A 5,775-nucleotide genomic window follows, 5' to 3' on the forward strand; every position below is an offset into this window, starting at 1 on the left:
AGGGTAACCCAAGTCTAGAAATAAACCCTCAACAAAGAACAAATTACATGTCTCCACATTCACCCTGTGTATCTCAGTTACTAAACCCCCGTCGTATATCACATTACCGTCAACACCCCTTTTCAAGGCACCCATGTGATGATAAACAAAAGTAACTAGACGATCCATCTAAAAAATTGTAGAGGGAAGATACAATGAATAAAACAATCAACATGATAATAATGCTGTCGACAGAAGGCACGTAAATGAGAGGATGGAGTGAAGGTGAACTTACCTCTACGTAGCGTTCTTCCTGGCGAAGACTGGGGTTGCGATGATGCCACTACCAACCCCTCCCTGTTGACGCTACGACTTCGACAATGTCTCTCAAATCCTCTTCGTTCTTCTTCGCGCCAAGTAACCAGGGCAATGTCTCTCCCTCTTTACGTGACCTTTCAGTTTTACTCTTAGTGAAACACTAAGTCACAGTAAGTCACCCAGCAGTAACAACACTTGTTGATTTGGGATTAGGACAAAGGGTAATGATTTGGGAGCAAATTGAATTCCAATTAACCTAATTTCCACCTAGGCTAGCAAATTAATTAATTAGAAATGACAACTCAATTAAAACATGATTTGTCAGCATAATTCGGTGACCACGTAAGCATTGTCCTCACCGAAGCTTAGGTCCGGCCAGGTTATGGATACGTTTGTCAGTTTTTAAAATCAACCAGGTACCATTTTGTCGTTTTCAATAGTCAAGTACCGCAATGTCAGCGTTTTAATCTTTCGGGTACTGATTTGGTCATTACCTCTTATAAAATATTTTAGATTTATGTGTGCACGTTCTTCTTTCGTTATCGCCGTCACCAACACCACTACTACCACCTCCTCCTTTTTCTCATTTGAATTTCTTCTCCTCCTTTCTTTTTCTCATCCTCCTCCTCCATTATTATCATGATCATTCGTTATCGTCATCGTCATCTTTTTATACGTAGCGTCGTTATTATTATTGTTATCATCAAATTTTTGCAATATTGATGAGGTTGTCTAATTCAAAATTGATTTAGATGTGTTTTTATTCTTGATTCAGTCTTGTACGTTTGTGTGCTTGTGTTTCGGTGATTTTTGAGTAAATTTCGATAGTCAATTGAGGTGCATTTGGTCTCGTTTACTTAAATTTAGTATAATTAGATCATCAAATGTAATTGTACTAATTATTGTATTATTTAAACCATATTGATAAGTGATGATATTGCCTGATCTAAAATTAAATTAAAAATATTTTTATCCATGATTTAGTCTTATTTATGTGCATGTTTATATAGCGTAAAAACCCAATAATATCAACTACAAAAATTATATATCAAAGTAATCACAACAAAATACACAACAAAAAAATAAGAGCAACAGACAAAAAAAATAAACCCCTGTATATTCCTAGAGATAAGACAGGTACATTCCTAGAGAACAAAGGGCCTGAACCTCTTTTAGATTTAGACCATCTCTAGTAGGGAACTCATCCCAGTTCCTATTTGTGGCCTACCTGTCATAAAAAGTAACTCCACATTAGCTTTTGCGTCATAAACAGTAAATAGGAACTCAAAGCATCTCTCTCTTCTCCATTAGAAGGAACTAACTTTAGTCCCTGTTGTGGTCCCACTTAATTAATTAATTAAAATACTTAAAATTAATGTAATTAATTTTTTTCAATAATATAATTTAAATTTAAAAATTTAAAAATAATTCACTATTAAAAAATATTAATATTAAATAAATTCATATATAACAATAATACACAATATATAATTTAGAATTACACTAATTTATAAAATTAATTAATACAAAGAAAAACATAATTAAGCTCTATAGTTGATGACAAGCATTGTGAAATTACCATATGTGTTCAATCAAATCCTCTTTCAATTGTCAAATTGGCTAATTTTGCAACAGTTAGTTTCGCAACGACTAATTTTAATAATGTGGTTAGTATTTTAATTCCTCAAAGTGTTAGAAAAAAGTGGAATGGAAACCAGCCATTGGAAGTGCTCTTAGGGTCCACCAAATCTCGGTTGCATCGAATTCTCATATTCACCTTCCCGAACCAATTTTTTTATTATCCATCATGCTAATCTCTTTTGGACAAAAAAGGAGCTCAGTAGTCAGTACCGTCAGAAATCAAAAAGAAGTTTTCATTTTAATTTTTTTTTTGGACAGTGTCAAGCCTACAAAGGCCCAAAGAACAAAAAACGGATGGACCATCCCAGACCCACCCGACCTGAAAACAATTCCCATCAGTTCCCTTATGCGCCGTTCTTGGTAAGGTTGCCAATGACTCCCAAACCCACTCTGCTGTTACCATGAAGAGCATAGGTCAACAATCTCACATTGATGAGATATCACTACAAGTCAATATGGCCAAATCACAGTGAGTGCTTGATCATATAGTTGCCATCCAAGCCATGTCATTATCGCAAGTGCATTGCACATGCTCGGTCATGATAGTCCAAAAAACCATAAGAGGGCTTTTCTTTTCTTATTAGCTCCCTCCTGAAAAAACATTGCAGCGGCAAGCATGCCAGGGCAGTACATCTGCTATTGTTGAAGCAAGGCTTGTAGCATTAGGGATTGTTGTTGTTGTTGCTATCATCCTCTCCGACGGTGCACTCCTTACCTAGCTCTGGTCCTGAAAAGAAGCTCCACGCCCAGCCCAACAAGAAAACAACCCTGCAACTTCTGAAGCCGCAACCAGGACGTCTTCATCAACACTCCGCAACGCTGAGCAGCACACAATGCAACCACCCTTAGGATGCATGCAGACCCATTGCCTTAGGACAAACAGACTTTGGGCTGAAATGAGCCTCCTCTAGAAGATCTGGGCAACCCAACCTGAAACCTACAGCAGCCTTCAAAGTCATCATTGAGAAAACTCCAATCTATTGGCCAACAAGAAATTCACCCTTCCTTTCTTTAAAAAACTGCAGATCCAAAATCCCTTCCCACACTATTAGAATAATAAAGTTGCTATTCCACAATCTCCCTATAGTGGAGGTGCCAAAATCCATTTCCAAATTACTCTCGAACTCTCAATTCTGATGCAGGGAACCGTTGGCTGTAAGCTTGGCTACTTCATGCGCTAAGGCATTCCCTTCTCTAGGAGCCAAGTAAACCCACAATTTGAAATATTTCGTGCTAAATCCAAAATATCATCCAAAATAACTTGAAACTCTACAATTGTTGCCTTTGATTTTAGAGCTTGGATGAGAATTAAACTGTCAGATTCAAAGATAACTCTTTCCAGTTGAAAGTTCTTTGCTATTATTAGACCTTCCCTAACCGCTAATGCTTCCGCAGCTAAAGGCGAGGTAGTCGCTATTTTAAAGTTAGAGGCTGTGAGGAGGTTACCAACGTGGTCTCTGAAAACTGCTGCTGTTGCACCTCCATGAAGCACTTCAAGGAACGCTGCATCAACATTACACTTAACCCATCCTGGCGGAGGCGGTCTCCAGGTAACCCTTCTAACTGTCCTTCTATCAATAACGGAACAATTAGCTGGTTCTTCTGCCATTTCTGCAAATTTCGTCTCCATCTGTTTAACCCTGTAGATTACCATTGAAGGACTAGGTTTAGACCTCTGATGTACTGCTTGATTTCTTTCTTTCCACACCTCCTAAGCCAAAAAACCAACTCTGCTGATACACGGTTCATAATTAGTTCCTATACACACCTTCATATTTTTAAAAAGCTCCATTATCCATCTTCCAAAAGATGAGATTGTATGAGGCGTAGGACAGTACTAAATTTGAGCTCCAAACCACGTAGCCCTTGTCCAAGGACAAAGCAGCAACGCATGCTCAGTGAACTCGGGTTTCTGCGAACAAATAGCATAGATAGGAGTGTTAGAAAATTTTTTTATTATAAAGATTTTGAAATACCGGTAATATGTTATGTGAGGCCTGCCATAGAAATGATCTTATCTTTTGAGGCACTTTTAATTTCCAAATATTCGTCCATAAGTCCCTGAAGTCATCACTAGTTGAATGACTATTGTTATTATCAATACTCAGCTCTTTCCTAACAACATAGTATCCCGTCTTTATAGTATATTTCCCATATGTTTTAAAAGGCCAACAAAACTTGTCTTCTCTACCAATAATACTTACCGGGTTCTAATGATCTTCCCTACGGTATCTCCAATAAAATGTTTCCATTTTAATTTCAAGCTAACTCATCCGTTCTTGTTAACTTCAACTTTATTGATTAATTTGAGCCTCACCTTTAATTTGCTGCATTTAACACGCGTCACCATCTTTATTTATTTTTATTTTTTTTACTATCAATAATTAAATTAATTTGTTTAAACGTCATCTTCTAAATGGTTTTTGGAATCCCCCATCCATTGGTACTTTTAAGATTAATTGTGATGCTAGTTATTTTGGTTCGGGTGATAGTGTTGGTTTTGCTTGTGTTATTAGAGATTGTAATGGGAGCTGGCAAAGGGGGTGTTTGGGAATGATTGAGTAATAGTATTCTTCAAGGAGAATTGTTTGCTATTTGGAGAGGATATCTCTGAGCTTGGGATGTGGGTCAACGAGATGTTATTTGTGAGACGGATTGTGTGGAAGCATTTAATCTTGTTACTCAAGATGGTTTTGGGTTTATTGATCCACTGGTGCTCAAAATAAGAGATATCATGCATTGGAATTGGCGGGTTGACTTTCGTTTGATTATGAGAGATGCAAACACGGTGGCAGATACTATGGCAAAGATGGCGATGAAGTTACAACTTTCGCATGTGGAGCTTCTTTCACCTTGGGAGGAGTTTAAGAGTAGTCTTAAACGGGACTGTCCCTCTATTTAGGCAGTTCCTTGTTTTGTTTGTTTTGTTTTTCTTTGTTTAATTTATTTCGGTCACCAAAAAAATACTTTACTATGACTTAAAATATCTAATAAGTTCAATAAATAACACTCTCTCTATCTTTAAGTTCAAATATAAAAAATTAGATATTTTTATTTATTTAATTTAATATTATTTTATATTTTACTATTTATTTAATTTAATTTTTTATATGATAAAAAATAATAGAATATTCAATATCTTAATCAAATCGGATTAATTATCAGTTGGGTAAAGTACTAATAAATTAGTCTCTTACGTTTAGACGTAGTTCTGTTTTAATCTTTAAAATTTAAAGTATTCTACTTGAATTCAAAAAAATTTTATTTAAGTTTAATATAATCTTATCGTAACCAAGATGGGTTGGTCTAGTGGTTAATTCACTGGTCCGCTTAAAACTAAAATTAAATAAAATTTTTTAAAATTCAAATAAAACACTTTAAATTTTAAAGACTAAAATAAAATTATGTCTAAACGTAAGAGATCAATTTAATACTTTACTCTTAAAAAAATCTAAAGTATGTATACATTATCTTCGATCCACATTAGTACATCACCATCTAAAATATTATTTAGAAGCTCTTTGATTTATTATTTATTTTTTTTCCCCTTCTTTTTAAGATTTTGATCATACGGTATGGTCCTTTCTCAAGTTGCACATGTCTTCATTAAGCCTTTTCAGTTTTCAGATCCCATGTTCACGTTGGGATCCAGCATGCCATTACTTCTTGTCTTCGTCCACTCTGGAGGCCTGAAAACTTTATTTTAGGAATGAAAAGGGGTTTCAATAATTTCTTAATACATTGAGTCTATAAAAGTTTCTTCATTTATAGGTAAATAATGAATTCTAAAACCAACGGAAAATTTGTCATTAAATCACTTTTTTTAAAAAGTTAAAT

The 5,775-nt window shown here is 35.3% G+C and overlaps 1 pseudogene; it reads left to right on the forward strand.

Moving 5' to 3' along the window:
• Positions 2,989-5,775, forward strand: part of LOC107607587 — a 9,313-nt pseudogene continuing 6,526 nt past the window's right edge.

Source organism: Arachis ipaensis, chromosome B07 (genome assembly GCF_000816755.2).
Source record: "Arachis ipaensis cultivar K30076 chromosome B07, Araip1.1, whole genome shotgun sequence".
Taxonomy (NCBI): domain Eukaryota; kingdom Viridiplantae; phylum Streptophyta; class Magnoliopsida; order Fabales; family Fabaceae; genus Arachis; species Arachis ipaensis.